The 22,889-nt window shown below is 37.1% G+C and overlaps 1 protein-coding gene across 1 annotated transcript in view; it reads right to left on the bottom strand.

Moving 5' to 3' along the window:
- Positions 1-22,889, bottom strand: part of LOC127443190 (semaphorin-6B-like) — a 179,442-nt gene that overhangs the window by 87,011 nt on the left and 69,542 nt on the right. The gene's annotated exons all lie outside the window — the stretch shown is intronic.

The raw sequence follows: 22,889 nt of genomic DNA, 5'->3' as shown, positions 1-22,889 counted from the left end.
CTCTCTCTCTCTCTCTCTCTCTCTCTCTCCATAATCTCCCCCATCCTGCTCCAATCTTAACCCCAGCACCCAGAGGAAAGGTCAAAGGTCAGGTTGGTACCCTCCCATTGGGTCGTGTAGCAGAGAACGTGCCTCTAGTATAGAACACGTCTGTAAATTGGTTTAAAGAGGTCGTGACCAAGCCACAGACACATTGAGTTTGGAGATAGCTCTAAATTAAACCTAACAGGCAGTGATACCACCTCAATTGTTCCTTGTTAATGGAACATACACAATACACACACTCACAAACTCTCTCACTTCCTTCCTCTCCCACACACACTAAGCGACGAGATCTGAATAACACCAGAAGTCTTTGTTGGCAGGCTCATGGTGCTAACAGCCGTTAAAACGAAAGCTTTAAACAGCGGTCAGAGACACGGTGAATGGAAATCCCTTTAAGATGCCCATCCAAAACAAATGATGTCTGCGATTTTTACACCGAACAATGACAGAAATGTTTTCTGCTATGCTGAGAAACTTCTAATCCACAAGTGCATTGAAAGTTCCCCCATCCCCACTGGTCAAAACATCCTGAATATACCCTAACCACACAATACATAGCGTGATGACATTCAGTGATAATACTAAGGTATTTTGATACATACCACGGTACTGACTGAACTTCCATAATCATATACCATGGTACTCCACAATCCAAAATGACTACAAAAATGTAAATTATACCTCAAATTGTGTGGTTTCGCTGAGGCGTTGAGGTGTGCTATAATTTTTTTAAGCCATCAGATTTACAACTTTCATCTGGTGGATGGTAAAACAGATGAAAAAATCCCATTGACTTACATTGAAAGAGGGACCCGAACCATAAAGTCTTAGGGGTGGGGTCTTTTGGACCAGTAAGTACCACATAGCAGCCTCCCAGATCACCTTAGAAACCACCTAGAACACACTAGCAACCGAAAAACAACACCCTAGAAAATAAAAAACCTGGTGATATTTTAAGGTTTTTAATAAACAAGTGGAGACACAACACATCTCTTATTTTGATTCAGATTCAAGCTCAGAAACTGAATCATCTGATTTTGATTCAGATTTGCGAATCAATTTGTGTGATGAATCGTTCAGAATGCTGTTCTAGTCGTTTTGACCAATTGAAAAGGATCAAATTGTTTAAAACACTCAACTCATACAATTTATTTTGAGCATCACACATCACTATCAGCAAGCCGCATGCAGTTTACATTTGCAACTGTGTTATAAAAGTAACGAAAGGTTCTGGAGAAATGTATCTGAGTAAAAGTATTAATTTTATCTTCAAAGTGTAGTGAAGTAAAGATGAAAGTCAAATGATATATTTGTGCTTAAGCAGAAATGTTCAAATACTGTACTTAAATACAGTAACGAAGTATCTGTAATCCATCGTAACTATACACTTCTGTATATGTGTACTCAAGATCACCTGACTAATCCAATGTATATATTTTGCACAACTTTATAATTTTGACTCACAGACTCACCACAGCTAAAACTAAATAAACACTTGACATACGCCAGGGACCAAAATGTCTGCTTTTATCAATACCCTCTTGATAATTACAATGACCCCTTTCTAACCGTTTGCTTAGAGCACCAAACTCTGAAATCTTCAAAAACATGTCTCATGGGTCAAAAAGTCAAAGATTAACATTTGTCAGACAAATAAAACAAACTACGGAGACTGGTGCACTGACACCCCACTGTCCACAAACAATCCGGAGAGTTTCGGATGGCATTCAAACACAAACCAGGAGACCTCGATATTTCCCGATCAGCTCCCTTGAGACTTCATCTCAGGCCTCCAAAAATACACACAGGATGTCGTATTTCAGTCGGGTGTATGCTATCTCTCACCCAGCTACCAGACTCGGCGCTGGTGACCTCTTTACGTGGTCTGTGGTAGGTGAGATTTAACGCTGTAGAAACAACCACAGCTCAGCGTTTGATAAAGAATGAGAGGAGAGAGAAGGAGAGGTAGGCTCCTGTTCTTGTTTTTTTAATGAAGGAATAATGGATAGAACGAGATGGTCTGGTGAGATATGTTGGGCCTCATGTATTCAGATAGAAGACAAAGGCAGGCCTAACACAGTCATAAAAACCTAACTCAAGCCCCCACATTCCAAGTCGTAAATTATACTGATAAAAATTGCGCCAAAATCAAACAAAGGGAGTCCAAAACAGACTACAAATCCCATGAAGCCTTGCTCACTAAAGGATCGAACTCTCAACTCCAATTGGATGAGGCACACAACAGAACGCACCGCAAACCATGACATCATCAGGAGTTGAAATACCTCTGAAATGCTTTCGGGATTTGCTTCCAGCAACTTTGCTTGCAGTGTGTGGACGCAGTTCATCGCTGCTCTCTTGTGCAACCTCGTGGCACAAGGAAGTAATGTCCGACTTGAAACTGTAGCCATAAAATCTCCATCTCGCTGGACGAGTTGAGATTACTCTGTGTTCAACCGAACACTCTAACGGATCCGAAGGAGACCGCCGAGCAATTCGCATCTTCATCCGTTTGCCTACAGAAGTGAAGAGATTAAAGATTTCTCTTCCATCTTCAATCAAGTCGACATTTCTGAGTTCTCCGCCAGCCCGCCGAGAATCAACAGCCGTACCGCCCGCCGACAGAGCGAGGAAACGGCCTCCCGTCATCACCCGAGCCTCAAGGAACCGGGTCAGAGTTAAAGGACGGAGGAAAACACATTCTACCTGTGTCCTCATGCGATTCAAGTAAGAGGTTTACGTCTGGGCAGAGATAGAATATTATAGTGTGTTATTCTTGTGTTTCAAGGTTTTTGCTTGTACAGTTTACGGACCGCCATGTCCGCTCATGATTAATACTCAGGGTATTAATTATCACGAATTTGTTTTGCTGTATTGTGGTCCAACCAAATTGGATTGTTGTGCAATTTCGCCATCGCGGGTGAGACAGCAACCAAGTTCATCCATTAAAGAGTCAAATAACGCAGGAATTTTACGAGCCGTCCACCGCGTCTCTGAGTAATAAACTAACAGCTGCTTTCTCTCCCACGATTGCGAAATCGGCTTTAGGGCTGTCACTTAATTCTTTCTCTCTCTCTCTCGTACTAACCACACACACACACACACACACACCTTATGTGTTATAGGATTATTTTGATTTCCATATCTAATCATATCACTGTTTAGTTTGTAGTTGTAAGTCGGAAGTTTATTGACTGCATTGTATTAATTATTAATTGATATTACTGCATAAATAAACTTTGTTTATATTACAAAGAGAAGTGTTTTGGTCTGTTTTGCATACGCCTGTGTCATGCTGACGGGATGTCAGTGCTCGGACTCAAACCTTCATTCATTGTTTTTTTTTTCAGAAAATCGATATTCTTCGGATGTCGATTTTCCTAAGAAAACAATCTAATTTTTAGACTGTTTTACTATCTGGTTATTAGTCCCTAATTCCAGGGTGGTGCCCCGTCAATGTTAATCCTTATTAATATTCTATTGATTTTTGATAATTGATAATTATCTTTGATGATTGTTAAATTTGAATGATCAATAAGCTAGTGTTAATTTTAATTAATGTTTCATCGATGTTAACAATTAACGATTATCTTTGATAATTATTAATTATTGCTAATAACCAAACTTGCTCCTAAACGTAGCACACTACATTTACTGGAGCCCCATATGAGTTAGATTCAATTAATTAATTTAAATATTAATTAATAACTAAAGAAATAATTATTAATTATTTCTGATAGTAACACTGATCTAAACAACCAGTAAAGCCCTACAGATATTACAGATGAGGAGAAAAATGAGGTACGGGGACAAGATGACAATGCGTACAATGCACTAATCAGATCAGACTACATGGTGCTTCTGCTGTACCCTTCCCCCATTACATACTCTATTTTTATACCCACAGGAAAAGGTAATTAAAAGTTAAACAGCCTAAGGAAAACAGCGTTTGTATCATATGAGTCACTTTCTTAAGTGCATGTATGGTGTAAATGGGGTCAAAAGTCATAATAGAATGAAAGATGTAGAATTGAAGATATGTATGGAATGAAAGAAATAGAATCGTCGGCGCAGTCAAATGAAAATTAACACCACAAACTAACAAGAAATTATGCTTCTAGCCACAAGTGGCAAGCTGTAGTTCCAACCACACAACATTGCGATTATGTTTGTGAATGTTTGTTGTAACTATTGTTTCAGAAAATAACAAATTGTTGAACTATGTTGGTAACGATGGAACCTGTGACCAAAGTTGGCTCACAATGCTTTTGGGAAACACACCCCAGTCGGGATGCAACAAGCAATAAAAGCATCCCTGACATGTTAATCTGAAGGGGCATTCATACGGCAGTTTGCAGTGACAGAGCGAGCTGAAGTCATTGATTTTCAAAAAGAGTTGAAGATTTTTGCCCCTTGATACAACTGCATATTGCAGTCGAGTCAGAACAGCCCTTGATTTTCTGTCTTAACCAGTCATGATGTGCAACAAGACATTTTGGTTTCTATATCTTTTGCATAGCACTGGGTAGCCTTGCCCACAGTTAAATTAGTCCAAAATACTGCTCCACACACATTAGCTGTATGTTAAATACCAAATATGTTTTGATTGGCTCCAAATGCCGCTTTTAGTTCTGGACAGACAAGTGAGTTTTGTTGCTGCCATGTAAAACGTATGGATCCAATTTGGGTGTTTAGAAGCAGAATTATTTCCTCAATAAATTCAATACATTTTTCAATATGAATCATCAGTGATCCGAATGTTAAACTGCGAATGTGACTAGCCATCTGTGATGAGCGCATTAGAATTGTTTCTAGCACAGGTCTGTCACTGTCTGAACTCACTCAAATTAGAGGCACATTCAGTGAGTCATACCGACTGATACATTGATAAACAGGGATGATTGCTTAAGAGGGGGAAGGTATTGGAGCTTGTGAGAGAATAGAAAATGTGGAATTGCTGTACTGCACATTTGCAGAGAACACTAACAAAAAAGTACCAAAAATGTATGACTGTATTATTATGGTTTTTAGGGGTGCTTGCTAAGGCACTCAGTTTTAGCACTCAGAGTGCTAAAAAGCCCTTAGAACACATTAGCAACTGCATAGCAATGCCCTGGAAACCACCCACAACACCTTAAAGGATTAGTTCACTCAAAGATTACAATTCAGTCATTGTTTACTCACCCCTGTGTTGTATAACCCTAAATGACTTTCTTTTTCTTAACACAAAAGAAGAAATTGTAAAAAAAAAAAAATTGTGCTCATTGATGTCATAGAGTGGCAGTTTATGGTGTCCACCTCTTCAAGCTTCAAAAGAACACAAATGTATAATTCAGAAGTCTAATACATTTTTCCATGAGACTCATGATTGTAATGAAAGCATCCGATAAGGTTTGGTGAGAAACAAACCGAATTCTAATGTATGATTTAGTGAAAATGTTCACTGGCCGTTGATCTCCTGTGCACATTCATGATATGGTTTGAAAGCAATATTCCTCGCAACATTGGGCCGTTCACGTGAAAACTCATTTTATTTCAATCAGGTCCTCCACAGAGATAGTGACAACAGAACACAACATAGCTGCACACAAAGCAGAGAACAGAACTTACTAAACATGTCTGAAGAGTTTGTAGTCAAAGGATTGATGCATTTCTATGCCCAGCCTTATTTTTTGGACCAGTCCAAATTCACAGTGGACGGATACCTGTGCGATGTCGAGAATTGAAAACAAGCGATTGTTAGAATGTACCGTCGCTCATCACTGCTGGTTGGGACAAAAACTCTGATTAACATAGAAAATATACCTTTTATCGCACGTTGTTCCCCGTCAGGTTAAGACACGGTGTGATTGTGGCTGCCTGTAGCCTCCTCTATGTTTCTTTTTGAAAAATAAGGCTGGGCATAGATATGCATCAATTCTTCATCTACAAACTCTTCAGACATGTTTAGTAAGTTCTGTTCTCTGTTTTGTGTGCAGCTGTGTAGTGTTCTGTTGTTGCTATCGCTGTGGAGGGCCTGTTTTTAGATAAACAAAACAAGTTTTCGCTTGAAATTTTGCTGTTAGTTCAACTAAAATGAAAATGTTGACATTATTTAAAGTGATTATATCGCTTCAGAAGACTTGTTCAGAGAAGAAACATACAAGAATGTATGTTTCTATGTGTGAGTGCAAATGTTTTATTTTTATTTATTTTTTTCATTTTTTGAATCTAGATCTTGTTGTTTATGCATAGTGCTCATTTTGTTTTATAAGAAAAACAATTCTAAATTTCAAGCAATTGATTATTCGTTTTTTTTTTTTTTATTTATTTTTTATGTGTTAGAAGACTCGACTACAAAATTACTCAAAATGCCCATCCCTAGGTAATACCATGTTTCAGTTCTAACACTTATTAAAGTTTTTTTTTTTTTTTTTGAGGACCATATAAATAACATTGTATATGAATATGATAATCATTCAGTGCCATTAAATAACCATGTAATACCATCACTGTACCATGGTACCGCAACAGTACTTTTTTTAAGGGAAATGTGTGCATGACTACATCATCGCTACTGTTTTAATACAAAAAGATACTAATGAGGAACCTCATCAAAGACAGTGTGCATATTTAAACAAAACATTCGATATTTGGAGTGGAAAAAAGGAAGAAGAAAACACCTCTACAAATGAAGAAAAGGCTGAGGCAAACCAGTTTACCTGTCAAACACACACGCACATAAACACACACACACGCACGCACACACACACACACACACACACACACACACAAATACAGTTTTCCTCATCAGTATACTTCAAACGTACACACCAACACACCATTTCACCTTTAGCTTCTGACCGCTGTAGGGAATCTGTTAAAAGCCTGTAGAGCAGAAACCTTCACACACACATACACACACACACACACACACATACACACACACACGGTACATTCCAATTGCCCAGTAGTGTCCTGTAATTCGGTCATCTAAACAACTAATTAAAAATACCCATTTTATTTTCAAAATGATAACTGGACGCCACTAACATGCAATGTGATGAGGTCATGTGACAACAAAGTAGCATACTACAGTTTGAAACATCATTGCATAATGCCTGTGTTTAACTTATTATTTTTAAACTTTAATAGGCAGTATAAAGTTTAAACTATGCAATATTTAGTAAGTAGTAAACTAGTATTCCATTCTAAAACAGCCTATTTTATGGTCATACACAAACTAAACATTTTCTGATTTGTCAGTCTTGATGAAGATCCTAGTAGACAGCCACTTTCTAACACACCTGTTATGATCCGTAACTCACAGTTATAGTCTACATTCATATGCAGTTATGCATGCTCCTCTGTATTCAATAGGACAGTCCCAAGTCTCTATACGGGGTTTAATGTGGCACATATATGATTTATGAAGTCATATTACAGCACAGCTCACAACCTAGATCACAGTGTCTGTTATATAAGCTTCATTAATATACTTTATGTAATATTGGACTCTCAAAGTACATTTTAATAACTAGCCTGTCATTTTATGTTGTGGATATGTGTGAGCAAAACAATAAACCTGAGAACGTTTACAGCATAGTGACTACCACAACCAGCAGCTAAGACAATGAAAACTTCCCAATAAGCACATTACAGATATTAACCATGACTGCAAATGTGACATGGGCCACCAGCAGACAAACTGGTTAAACAGAACGTCTGCTAGCTGCCTTGAGATGCCACACAGGTCACATAAACTAAAACACATAGAGACTGTATCACCTAGATATCATATAGAGACTGTGTCTGTTCCCCAATCTACCAAACACAAAACCCCCACTAAATCATTTTAAGGACACACTTGAACAAAACCAACAAATTAAAGATAAACATCATATAAAGATAGGGCTACTAAACATTAGATCTCTTTCTACCAAAACACTAATTGTAAATTAAATTATTACAGATCATAGTTTGGATGTGCTCTGTTTGACTGAAACCTGTCTTAAACCGGATGAATATATTAGTTTAAATGAATCTACTCCCCCAGGTTATTATTACAAACATGAGCCATGAGAAGGAGGTGTTGCTACGATTTACAGTGAAGTTTTTGGTGTTACTCAGTCTTTTGAACTGATCATGCTTAATGTAACACCGTCAGACATAGATATAAATAAAATAAAAACTCTGTCGTCTTTTACCCTTGCTACAGTATATAGATCACCCGGGCCTTATTCTGATTTCCTTGGTGAATTTGCAAAAAATTTTATCAGATCTTGTAGTTACTGTACACAGAGCTTTAATTGTTGGTGACTTCAACATTCACATAGATAATGAAAATGACACATTGATATTAGCATTTATTCTCAACTCTCTTGGAGTCAGACAAAATGTAACAGGACAAACTCATCACCATAATCATACGCTAGATTTAATCTTGTCATATGGAGTTGATGTTGATAATATAGAAATTCTGCCGCAGAGTGATGACATCTCGGATCATTACCTCGTCTCTTGTATGCTGCAATCAGCTAATGTTACTCAATCTACACCACACTATCGTTCAGGAAGAACTATTCATTCAACCACTAAAGATAGCTTTACTAATAATCTTCCAGATCTATCTCATACACTCAGTAAACCCCAAAGCCTAGAAGAACTTGATGAAATAACAGAAAATATAAACACAGTCATCTCTAGCACTCTTGATAGTGTCGCCCCCCTTCGATTAAAGAAAATTAAAGGAAAAAGCCCCACACCATGGTACAATGATCACACTTATACTCTCAAGAGAGCAGCTCGGAAAATGGAGCGCAAGTGGAAGAATACAAAATTAGAGGTATTTCGTGGTGCATGGAAGGATAGTGTCTGTAGCTACAGACAGGGACTAAAAGCTGCCAGATCAGCATATTTGAGCAAACTCATAGAAAATAACCACAACAATCCTAGGTGTTTATTCAGTACTGTGGCTAAATTAGTTAGGAATAAAGCCTCAACAGAACCAGATATTCTGTCGCAGCACAATAGTAATGATTTCATGAATTTCTTTACTAATAAAATTGAAATAATCAGAAATAAAATTGGAATTATGCAATCATCTGTCACAGTACCTCAGAAAACAGTGTCTCATAATTTTCCTCACGTGCAACTTCAATCCTTCGCAGTCATAGATCATGTAGAGCTAACAAAACTTATCGAAACATCAAAAGCCACAACATGTTTGTTAGATCTAATACTGACTAAGCTCTTAAAAGAGGTATTCCCTGTAATCTCAGAACCTCTTCTTAATGTTACTAACTCCTCGCTATCCTTAGGACATGTCCCAAGAAACTTTAAAATGGCAGTTATCAAACCATTTATTAAGAAGCCACAACTTGATCCTGGAGAACTGGCTAATTATAGACCAATTTCAAATCTCCCTTTATGTCGAAAATACTAGAAAAGGTAGTATCCTACCAAATATGTTCATTTCTACAGAGAAATAGTATATATGAACAATTTCAGTTAGGATTTAGGCCTCATCACAGTACAGACACTGCACTTATCAGAGTTATAAATGACTTGCTCTTATCATCAGATCGCGGCTGCATTTCACTTCTAATGCTTTTAGATCTTAGTGCTGCATTTGACACAATAGATCACAACATTCTCTTGAATAGGCTGGAGAACTATGTTGGCATTTGTGGAGTTGCATTAGCATGGTTTAGGTCCTATTTAGCAGACTGCTACCACTTTGTCTATGTAAATGAGGAATTGTCAAACCAAACAAAAGTAAAGTATGGAGTGCCACAGTTTTAGGGCCTCTGCTTTTCTCCTTGTATATGCTTCCCCTGGGAGAGATTATCAGGAATCGTGGAATAATTTTCCAGTGTTATGCCGACGATACCCAACTTTATATATCTTCAAAACCTGATGAGATTCCACAATTCTCCAAATTTCAGAGTGTATCAATGAAATAAAAGATTGGATGGCCAGAAATTTTCTTCTACTCAATTCCGACAAAACAGAGGTACTAATTAATGGACCAAAAACCTTTAAAAATAAGCAGCTAAAATATAATTTGACTCTCGATGGATGTACTGCTGCATCATCTTCAACAGCGAAGAATTAGGTGTTATATTTGATATCAATCTGTCCTTTGAAAATCTAATTACTAATGTTTGTAGAACAGCATTCTTCCACCTAAGAAATATTTCTAAATTACGACACATGCTCACTGTTGCTGATGCTGAAAAACTAATTCATGCGTTCATGACCTCAAGACTAGATTATTGTAATGCATTACTGGGAGGATGTCCAGCAAGATCAATAAATAAACTTCAATTGGTTCAAAATCCAGCAGCCAGAGTGCTGACGAGAACCAAGAAATATGATCATATTAGCCCCATTTTATCATCGCTACATTGGCTACCTGTTAAATTTCGTATTCATTTTAAAATTCTGTTAACTACGTACAAAGCTTTGAATGGTCTAGCTCCGCAGTACTTAAGTGACCTTCTACCATGCTATATTCCATCACATTCATTACGATCACAAAATTCTGGCCTGTTAATAGTTCCTAGAATTTCAAAATCCACAAAAGGAGGTAGATCCTTTTCATATTTGGCTCCTAAACTATGGAATAGTCTCCCTAACACAGTTTGAGATGCCGACACACTCACACAGTTTAAGTCTAGACTAAAGACTCATCTATTTAGCCAGGCATACACCTAATTTATCCTTCAACTCACAATTAGGCTGATTTAGTTAAGTCAGCCGGAACCAGAAACGGTGATCATGATCTATAACTCTGCAATAAATTGAATGGCATCTATGCTAATATTATTTTATTTGTTTCCTGATCTCAACCTCAGGACTCCTATCCTGAGGTCACCAGAACCGGCAGGATCCAGCTCCATTGCTGCTTCGTGTTGGACTCCACTGCTACGTGTCACTGTGTGATGATGACTAATAGCAGCCAGTGCCAGCCAAACATCACTTCAGTCTATTACGATGGACTTCAGAGGATGAACTGATGCCAACTCCAACCATAAGACATGGGATACTTCATATGCCATTACCTTAACCATGGATTTATGATAGACCTCCCCAAAAATACCGGCTAGGTTGAACTGTGATGCACCTAACTGATCTCTGCCTGCATCACCTCAGTCTAATGATGGACTACACTCTTGAAATGGAATACATAGACTATCAATTAATTGCCAACAAAAGCCTTCATCAGCCAACTAACAAGGACAATTGCATATATGTGAATTTATGCAGTTAATCCAGGATAGACTTCAAAGACATTAGTCATTAATCTTACAGTTCATACAAAATCTTTGTTTTAAACACTGACCCTTAACACTTACTTAGTTTAATAATTTTAAACCATGACTTGCACTATACATAAGTAATACTGGCATTATATTCATGTTGTTTAGCCAGAGGGGAACTGGCCCCCACAGTGAGCCTGGTTTCTCCCAAAGTTATTTTTCTCCATTAACCAACATCTTATGGAGTTTTGTGTTCCTTGCCACAGTCGCCTTCGGCTTGCTCACTGGGGTTATAAATACAATTATTATTTAATTACTTATTTTTAAACACAATTCACAATCGTATTTTATCAAACTACACAATTATCACTCTAAGACATTATAGATATTACAGTTTTATCTTCTGTTAATGCATGATCTTCTGTAAAGCTGCTTTGAAACGATGTGTGTTGTGAAAGGCGCTATACAAATAAAAATGAGTTGACTTGACATCGGCCTGGGTAAACAAATACAATCAGTCCACCTGCATTTGCTTGTGATGCACCCTACAGTCTCTGAATATGTTTGAAATGACATATTATCATACTACTCATTCTATTTTTGCTGTATGCAGTATGTACACAGTGCTAAGTATGCACATTTTTTATATGTATGAAATGCCTGGATGATGTACAGTACTATTTTGGCCAAAATGTAGAACAGTATACAACCAAAGTACACTGTGGGGAATACTGTATGCCTGACTGTAACAAATAACACACATACTGCATTTTGCTTCACATATTGTATTTTAAAACAGCTATTCTCCACCCTCAAATCACACTCTAATTAGACCTCAGACTCTCTCCTTACATGGCCTACTAAAACACATTGATTCAACATCCTCATTAGAAGCTTTATTGACTAATCTGTGAAGGTTAGCATTAGCATTAGTGCTAGTCAAGGGCCCCTAGCGATTCATAGCAGACCGCGCTTAACCTAAACAGAACTTCAAAGCTTTAATCCCTGCGGCGCACGGCCTTTGATCTAGACTAAATCATTGCACACCCACCAATCAAACTAAAAAGCACAATATCACTAATGGAATAGAGAATGAAAGAGACGGGGATTGGGCCAGGAAATGCAAGTTTGTAGCTGCTTTTAAAACACTTGTAAGAGTTTAGCAGTTTCCTAAGGACGTGTAAAGCTAGAACATCTTTTTAATGGACTTTTTGAGTTTGGTGTGGGGTGGGATGTTCTTGTTATTCTTGTACTACCATCACTCCGCTCCGGGGGAAATTTACTAAGAATTACTTGCGCCTGCTGATACACTGCAAAAACAGTTTTCTTACTCAGTATTTTTGTTTTGTTTTCCAGTAAAAATAACCTATATCTAACCCTTACCCTAAACAAAACACATTAACTTCAGAAGCAAAATGACATAAGACAATAAGTCCTGTTTTCAGATAAATCTCACAAAATTGATCAATATTTATGCTTAAAACAAGAAAAAAAGAAAAAAACTATTTGCCTTAACCCTTAAACCCTCACAAAATTTGGTGCGATTTTTGTCATTGAATGATGCAATTCAGTAAATGGTGCAAACATGCCCAAAAATTTTGTGCCAAAGGCATTTTAGTGCTGAATGCATACATTTTTCGTGGAGCAATTCCAGATTTTTTCGGTTCTAAGTGCTACATTGTGGAGGATGCAGCAGACCATGATTGCTTCACTGTAGGACTGTAAACAGGGACTGAGAAATTAAATTCAAATTTTCACTTAAGTATTACAAAAATTAGAATATAGTCATATTATATTATTTTTAAATGAGATTTTTATTTTAAAAGACATTATTTCAGTTAGGAGGAAAAAGCTGCAAAACAGAATGCAAAACGTATTCACACAGCCTTTTCCAGAAAATTACTTACAATTTCCAGTTAAGAGGTCAAATGTGAACACGACCCTTTTGAAAATACTGTTAAATTTTGCTCTGGCAATTCTCCTTAATGCGAAATTATATCATTACCTATAAATTTCCATACTGATGGTATGTGTGAACAGAGCCACAAGATTACCACTTTCGGTTCGTATGAGGTCAGGGCACGCTGTTGAAAGAATGTTCAGACGGAGATGACGAAATGACTCCGGTTAACACCGGTTACTCAAGTAAGAAAAATATCAACAAACTGGTCAGATAAACTATAGCACTTCTCTTCATCCGAGCGGACGAAAAAATTTCCTGACAGCTGAAATAACAGTTAGTGATCTCCCATGTATTCTCTGATGAACCCATGTTCTTCGTGCAGACCTCTGTGTAGTGAAATATGTATATATTACTGTGCTTTTCAGCCGCAGATAGTGTGTTCGCTTTTGGATGCTAGCGACAGCATTTTGTTTTATATAGTTCAACAGTCTCATTTGAAGTCATCACATATGGTGTCGTTGTGTCTTGAGCAGGTGCATAAATGAAAACATTTGCAAAAAAAACCTAAAAAAAAAAAAACACCAACATTACTGACCGCATACATTCAGCTACAAAATCATACCCGCCATGTTTTCAAACTAAAAGCCCACATTTCCGGTGCAGCCGTGTTGAGGTCATTTCCGGCAAACAATGTCACATAGTTTAACAGCATTTGGTGCTGATGTGTGAATGGTAGCAAAACGGAAAAAGACGGAAAGTAGATTCATGTATGAACGGCACATTTGTTACATTTACCAGTAAAGGCAACCCAACGATTTTCTTGTCATTTACCTGGTTGCACATGTGAAAGAGGCTATTGTTTATTGCAAAGAACATCCCTGACTGTTGGGGGCAGTGGTGGCTCAGCAGTTAAGGCTTTGGGTTATTGATCAGAAGGTTGGGGGTTCAAGCCCCAGCACCACCAAGATGCCACTGTTGGGCCCTTGAGCAAGGCCCTTGACCCTATCTGCTCCAGGGGTGCCATATCATGGTTGACCCTGTGCTCTGACCCCAGCTTTGCTGGGATATGTGGGAAAAAAAGAATTTCACTGTATATGTGTGATAAATAATATATTATTATTATCCAAAGTGTATTAAACTAAAGTCCATACAATTATAAAATTAAAAGATTTTGCCAGTTCACATTCTCAAATGTTCAGTAAAAAGGTAAAACGAGAAAAGAAACGCTTCATTAGACAGTTCTATGTTAACTATGTTTGCATGGTATATGTGTGCCACAGGGGTACTCTGTATTTCATTAATTACAGTTGCATGTGCAGTGATACTATTCCCAGAAAGTAGTGGTATTCAGTTGAACTCGGTATTAGGGTTTCATTTCATGAAATGAAATTTGTGGCACAGACTCTACCTCACCGCAGTAACAACATATATCTGGGCACGGTGAACTCCTTTCCTGACAGTGTTTTAAAATGCATTGCTTATGCTGTGAGATGCTGATAAGAGAGAATAGCGTAATGACCAAATACCTCCACCAAAATCACTGGCACAGTTTTTTTTTTTTTTTTTTTTTTTTAAATGCATTTTTATGTTAAATTAGTTGAATAATCAAATTTCCTATTTTGATTTGACACCCTTACTTCACCGCTGTGATCCAGGCACCTGAATCTGCTCTCTAAAATGCTGAAAGTATGCTCCACTGCACTTCCCAATTGTGCTGAGTTTTGTGAATAAACCACAATTTATGAAAATAAGCTAATTTACATAGAAAAGAAGAGTGTTTGCGCTGAAAAAAATTACAGTGACTTAAATATTTACATTTATAAACTCACGGTGCAGAATTATTTTAATGCATTTAACTTCTGGTTAAATAGGATTCTGTGTGGTAAGTGATTAAGATGCAGGTTTTTGTGCTGCAATAGTACATTTAGTACATCCACAATTATGGGTTTCTTGTGAGCTAACATCACAAGTTTGACCTGTGTTATTATAAATTTAGTGAAGCAGATCAATGAAGCACCATTTCAACACTGCATGTCACTGCAACATGAGGGTAGCGCATGAGTTTAAAGCTCACTTCACACAAGGTCTTGGGGGACAGACAGTAAGGAAATGAATCATGGACATTTTTACAGAGTCAGCTGGTTTCTGAGGGCAGAGGGGGCACATACTGATGAATAAGGGAGAGAGTGAATATCAGCTACTGAGAAGAAACAGGATATCAGCGCTACAGATATAGATGATACCTACACTGCTTACATTAATCTGATATGGAAACTGTTGCCACTGCATCTTACGTAAAAACAAAACAAAAAATAGCTGCCTATTTTTATTTTGATTAGTTTCAACATTCTAAAGCATTACTCAAGCTGTGTGTACACTGTTTAAATGTACACAGTGTAATATTTCAGGAAAACAAAATACTGCTTAACATTAATGTTACATTATCAACAGAGCAGCATGGTACAGAAAACATGACTGTTTCGGACTATTTTGAATTTAGTTAAGGTTATTGAGAGCAAAAAGGATCCTATAGTAACTGGTTACAAAAATGCAACATGGCAATCATAGTTTCAACCAAAATTAGAGTTATTTAATATGGAATTTTCTTCAAACAGTCCAAAAAGCTTTCAGAATCTTTTTGCAATTTACAGATTATAGTGGTGGCTAGAAGTATTATAGCAATTGTAACTGTACTAATTATGGTATTTTGGTGGTAACTATGGATACCATGTTACATTTTAGATTGGGGAAATATAACACAAAATGTACCAATAACACCATGGCACTACCATAACTGTGGGGAAATATACCATGTACTATGGTGTATATCTAAGAGCTGCAGTACTTTTTTGTACAGGAAGTGGGTTACATTTTTCAAATCAATGACCTTGACTGTTTATGCCATTACTTTAACACAAAAACTGAAATGCCATGATATCATTTTAGGAGCCATTCATGCAAAAACTCTCAAGCTTCTAAGAACTTTCCATACCGACCCCATCAAGACACTTTTATTACTGAAGAAAAAAAATAAAAAAAAACAGGGTAAAAAACATTTTCTGCTGCAGCTGGAAGACCTGCTAGGACTGTGAAGATGAGAGTAATAAACCTGTTTATGATGCAATGTTTTATAAGGGGTGACAGAGGGGCCCTGGGGACAGATACTGTCACTGTTAGCCACTGTTGCTTACTAACATTTATTAATACTTTACATCACAACAAAATAGCTAACTTCATATGAGACATTTAGCAGTTTAAATACAGCTGTCTATGTCACTTTAATGTGATGCACGTCAAAGAACAGAATTTTTTGTACATTTTAAATATCGATTTTTGGACATTATGAAGTTGATTAAGAAGTATGTAATCTCATGCACACTTGACTACTGGATGGATGGATGGATGGATGGATAGGTTGGTGGATGACAGACAGACAGACAGACAGACAGACAGACAGATAGATATATAGATAGATAGATAGATAGATAGATGGATGGATGGATGGATGGATGGATGGATGGCAAGGTTGGTGGATGGATGGATAGCAAGATTGGTGGATGGATAGTTTGGTTAATTAATAGATAGATAGATAGATAGATAGATAGATAGATAGATAGATAGATAGATAGATAGATAGATAGATAGATAGATAGATAGAAACACAGAAAGAGTGATAGATAGATAAACAGAAAGAGTGATATATAGATTGGTTAATGGACAGACAGACAGACAGACAGACAGACAGATAGATAGATAGATAGATAGATAGATAGATAGATTGGTTAATAGACAGACAGACAGACAGAAAGACAGACAGACAGACAGACAGACAGACAGACAGACAGACAGAGATAGATAGATAGATAGATAGATAGATAGATAGATAGATAGATAGATAGATAGATAGATAGATAGATAGATAGAAACACAGAAAGAGTGATAGATAGATAAACAGAAAGAGTGATATATAGATTGGTTAATGGACAGACAGACAGACAGACAGACAGACAGACAGACAGACAGATAGATAGATTGGTTAATAGACAGACAGACAGACAGACAGACAGAGAGATAGATAGATAGATAGATAGATAGATAGAAAAACAGAAAGAGTGATAGATAGATAATCAGAAAGAGTGATATATAGATTGGTTAACGGACAGACAGACAGACAGACAGACAGATAGATAGATAGATAGATAGATAGATAGATAGAACCATAACCATAGATAGATGACGAACGGACAGACAGACGGATAGATAGATCCTACCTAAAGGCATTCATAACACAATCATAACGTACAAAGAAATCAGAAAGCAATTTTTGTCTACACCTCTAATTCCTGCAAATAAAAATCAGCCAATCAATAGAGACAGAAAATGCTAGTTTTGACAAGCCTTCAATCAACAGTGTGTTCAGCTTACAATGACAAGATATTCAATCCTTATGGGGATCATAGCTGCTGCTGCTGCTCTCTCTTTCTCACACTCTCTCTCTCTCTCTCTCTCTCTCTCTCTCTCTCTCTCTCTCTCTACTGATAGAAGGCTGAAAATGCAGCATGAATTGAAGTGAAATAACAAAAAATGGGAGAGACAGAAAGAGAAAAGGAGAGCTAGGCTACATTCAGAATAGCATACCATCCTATTCATATTATTTCTGCAGTGTGGAGTATAAATACTGTGCACTGTATGTGTCCAATTTGACAAATTAAATGATTGCAACACAGATTTTTAACATTTTCTTCTTGACTTGTCTTGAGTTATGACATTTTTACTCAAAATTTAATTAAAATTACAAAATTACTTTATTTATTTATTTATTTATTTATTTATTTATTTCAGAGGTAACTGGATGCACCTGACTAAATTTAACCATGCAATGTGTACCTTTTAACATATTATATTTTCAAAATATTAGGCAGTATGCAGTATGCTATTATTCCATTCCAATCACATAGAATCAAGGTCTGCGTTTGGCATTGAGAAATGGACTCTGTCTGGACAACCAAGATGTCTTACTTCCTGCTGCACTATATGCACTGGTTGTTTTTTAAAAAAAAATTTTTATTTGAAGCCAGTGTGATTCTAAAGCCAAGAATTTGCATGAGTGCAGCAACATTTGCATATATGACAGCTTACAATCTCGAGCAGGCAGTAAATATGCACAAATACCTGCACATAAAACACAAATGAATGTGAGACATTTTAAATAAACAATGCTATCAGTCAAGATTCAGTTCTGACACACAGATAAAAGGTGAGCTTTCTTTGGTACAGAAATGCTGTCACCATGGAGAATTAATTTAAAGTGTTTGTACTCGAGTTAAACTTGCATACAGACTTCATATGCACTCCAATCTTCACATGTGTTAGTGTGAATAAGGAAAGAGCAGATTTTTCACAATAAATTGTCTAGGTCATTGTTCACCCCAAAATCAAAAGAAAAAAAATAAACAAACAGCACTGAGCAAAAGTTGTAGGCACTTGTGAAAAATGTTGCATAGTGAGGATGTCTTAAAAAATAATGACATAAATAGTTTTCATTAATCAATTAACGTCATACAAAGTCCAGTAAATATAAAAAAAGCTAAGTGAACACTTTTGCCTTTAAAACAGCACCAATTCTACTAGGTACACCTGGACAGTTTTTCTTGGTTGTTGGCAGATAGGATGTTCCAAGCTTCTTGGGGAATTGGCCACAGTTCTTCTATCTATTTTGGCTGTCTCAATTGCTTCTGTCTCTTCTTGTAATCCCAGACACACACAATTTTCAGTGGGGGGCTCTGTGAGGGCCATGACATCTGTTGCAGGGCTCCCTGTTCTTCTATTCTAATCTTTTCTATTTGCAAAAGTAATGTTTGGGAGTCTAGCATTTATATTTCCTATTGACACACTAAAGCTGAAGATATAAATAACCATCTTAAGACAAATGTTTTTGTGAAGCATCTTATGTGCCTAAGACTTTTGCACAGTACTGTATATATTTTGAATATAAAGAAAATGATCCTCTGTGGGACTATTAAGAATTTTTGCATTGTGACATTTTCATGACAATTAAGCACATTTCTCCCCCAAAATCACGAAAATATATTTTTCTCATTACTGTCATAGTCATGAAAATCATACTGCTCCGACACAATGTTCTTTCTAAATGAAAATTATGCAGCAAATTCTACCATGATGTAAACTTACAATCGTACTTTACAATGGTTCTAAAGCAGACTTTGTTTGCTTTTTCAAAATATATTTTTTTATTTTTACTTTTAATTTTTGGGAAAATACAACCTTGACAGTTTTTGTGAGATTCACCCAATTACTCACACACACACATGCATATATACTGTATACAGCAATCTGTCAGTCCCTATTTCCTGTTTATGTGTCATCTAAAAATGTCGTCGTGAGTGTGATGTTTAAATAATGAGACAGGTTCAGATCTGTGACTTCGTTTAATAATTAATGAGTGGAGGCTAATTACCAGAGCGCACGCTGAGTGCAAGAGGAAGAGCCGAATGGAGTCAGAGACGAGACTCATTACTCATTCTTTAGATAAGCGCTGTATGCTGTTAGATGGTGGGAGAAACTTCAAATAAATTCTGCTTAAGTAAACATTCAACTTTGTGTACAAGAGATGGAGACTAAACTGTGATCTGTCACATGGTAATGGATTTCTCTGGCACTCTTTGTAAAACCCACTCACATATCCACTTGTATTCACACTAGTGTGCAGACACTAAGTTCTACTTAAAAGTGAAGTGAGACATTTTTTTATGCTGAAATACTAAAAAAAAAAAATGTGTATAAATATTTTCAGATTTTTCATGATCATTATTTACACGATGCATATCTGATTCTTTAAATCGCAAGATCAATCTTTTACTCTATGCCAGGGATGCTAATCGCAATAGACCAGTCGATCGCAAGACAATCAATGGTTGAACTCATTATCAGGCCAAAAGAAAAAGCAAGAGAGAAACAAAACAAATAACGAGAATCTTGAAAATCATTTTTTATTTCTTCATTTCGGTACCCACATTCTATTTGACTGACTGACAAGTGGCTAATGTGTGCGTGTTTCTAATGTGCACGTGTGCTCTGAGCGTGCTCGCGAAGTTGTGGTAATGCAAGTACTTCAAAATTACATCAAAATCCCTGTCTTGCTGTGATAATAATGTAAACACAGTAATTTGCATGTAAAGTGAATGTAAACAGTAAGACAAAAAAGCGGATTTGTATGAAAATATTGGACTGTAAGTGTAAATGCAGCCTAATAGACCTGCCGGTGTGTAATATGTCGATAATATTAATCAAACAACAATAATAAGAACATAAAACAACTTAAGTAGCCTTAAAAAGTAGTAATGTATTATAATCATACAGTAAAGATCAGTTAAGTAGTTTTATGTTACATTACATACTTTGTCCTATTGTTTTTATTTGTTTAATTGCTTGTTATTTGTTTAGTTGGTCTTACATTACTGACTGTTTAGTTGTCTGGAATAATTACTTGCTATTACGGATGCACTGATGTATCGGGTGCCGATATGTATTGTCCAATTATTGACCAAATTAAAACCATCGGCATATCGGTAATAAGCATGCAAACAGCGATATGAAAAACCGATGGTTTATTTATAATTAATTAGTAATACACTAACACTAATTAGTAAAAAACTCTGTGAATTCGATTGCACAATATATTTAATTTTCATACTTTCTTATTCTCATGTTAATGCGTAAAAAATGCCATAAATGGACGTGACACTTACCTATAGGTAACATTATGACAGAAACAATCCAAAACACTTTGAAACCAGCAGAATCTGACTTCTGAGATATCGAAAATGATTTACACTAATGAGCCAAATCATAATGATCACTCACAGGTGAAGCGAATAACATTGATCATCTCCTAACAAGGCCACATGTCAAGATCTGGGTAGATTAGATGGTAAGTGAACAATCAGTTCTCGTAGTCAACATGTTAAATGCAGGAGAAATGGGCAGGAGTAAAGACCTGAGCAACTTTGAAGAGGGCCAAATTGTTATGGCCAGATGACTGGGTCAGAGCATCTCTGAAATGGCAAGGCTTATGGGGTGCTCCCGGTCAGCAGTGGTGAGTACCTACCGATAATGGTCCGCGGAGGGACAAACCACAAACCGGTGACAGGGTGTTAGGCGCACAAGGTTCATCGATGCACGAGGGCAACGAAGGCTCTCCCGTCTGGTCCGAACCTACAGAATGTCTACTGAGACCCACGGAAAATTGCAATGATGGTTATGGGAGGAATGTGTCACAACACACAGTGCATCGCACCCTGCTGCGTATGGGGATACATAGACGCAGACTGTTCAGAGTGCCCATGATGGCCCCTGTCCACCATCGAAAGCTGCTACAATGGGCACACGAGCGTTGGTACTTGACCCCGGAGCAGTGGAAGAAGGTCGCCTGGTCTGATGAGTCCCGTTTTCTTTTAAATCACGTTGACGGCCGTGTATGTGTGCAGCGTTATCCTGGGGAAGTAATGGCACCAGTATGCACTGTGGAAAGACGACAAGCCAAGGCAGGAATGTAATGCGCTGGCCAATGTTCTGCTGGGAAACCCTGGGTCCGGCCACTCATGTGGACATCAATTTGACACATGCCACCTACCTAAACATCGTTGCAGACCAGGCACACCCCTTCCTGGCAATGGTATTCCCTGATGGCAGTGGCCTCTTTTAGCAGGATAATGCGCCCTGTCACACTACACACATTGCTCGGGAATGGTTTGAGGAACATGACAAAGAGTTCAAGGTGTTGCCCTGGCTTCCAAATTGCCCAGATCTCAATCTGATTGGGCATCTGTGGGATATGCTGGACCAACAAGTCCAGTCCATGGCGGCATCACCTTGCAACTTACAGGACTTGAAGGAACTGCTATATATATATATTGGAAATCATTTTCTTTGTAAATTTTTTATGCATTCCTAAGTAAAACAGTTATCTGAATGTAAAAAAAAAAATAAGTTATGTGGCAAAATATCTGTATTGTTATCAGCCTATAGTTCTTTGTTAAAATCTGTATTGGTCAAAAAAAAATTTAGTTGAGGTATCGGTATTGGTAATCATTAAATTGGTTTCATGTGTAAGCAAATTAACATTATAACTGAAATATACCCAAATTAATCAGAATAAAATCGAAATGAGAATCAAACTGAATCAGCAAATTGGTCTTGATACCCAGCTCTACTTAGAAACTGAAATGCCCAAGCAACAATGCATAATACCCTGGGATTTTGGTATCAATCACAAGCAAGCACAACTAACATTTACACATCTAGTTAACAATCTAATTATTTTTGCGATTCCATTTGGTGCCATTAGTGGCACAGAAGCTACAGACAGCAGATTCCATGTTTATTTTAGTTTCTGGCTGACCATTTCAAAAATGTAAAACACATTTCTCAATTTCCCCCTTTGGTATAACGGTAAATGTTCACATCAGGTATATTCATGCCTCATTTAAAATGTTAGTTTCTTAAAAGTTTATTTGTGGTTAATAATTGTAGCTGTGAGTAGGCCATCTCCCATAACCTCATAAGAAACTTTAAACTTAGTTTTCCACTCAGACACCTAAATGTGATAAATGTAGAGGCTTGAGTCACACTGAAACGTCCCCCTCGCTCCCAATGAAAGCCAGAAGGCTGTTAGTTCC

This window comes from Myxocyprinus asiaticus, chromosome 6 (assembly GCF_019703515.2).
Source record: "Myxocyprinus asiaticus isolate MX2 ecotype Aquarium Trade chromosome 6, UBuf_Myxa_2, whole genome shotgun sequence".
Lineage (NCBI taxonomy): Eukaryota > Metazoa > Chordata > Actinopteri > Cypriniformes > Catostomidae > Myxocyprinus > Myxocyprinus asiaticus.
This window is presented reverse-complemented; position numbering and strand designations above follow the sequence as displayed.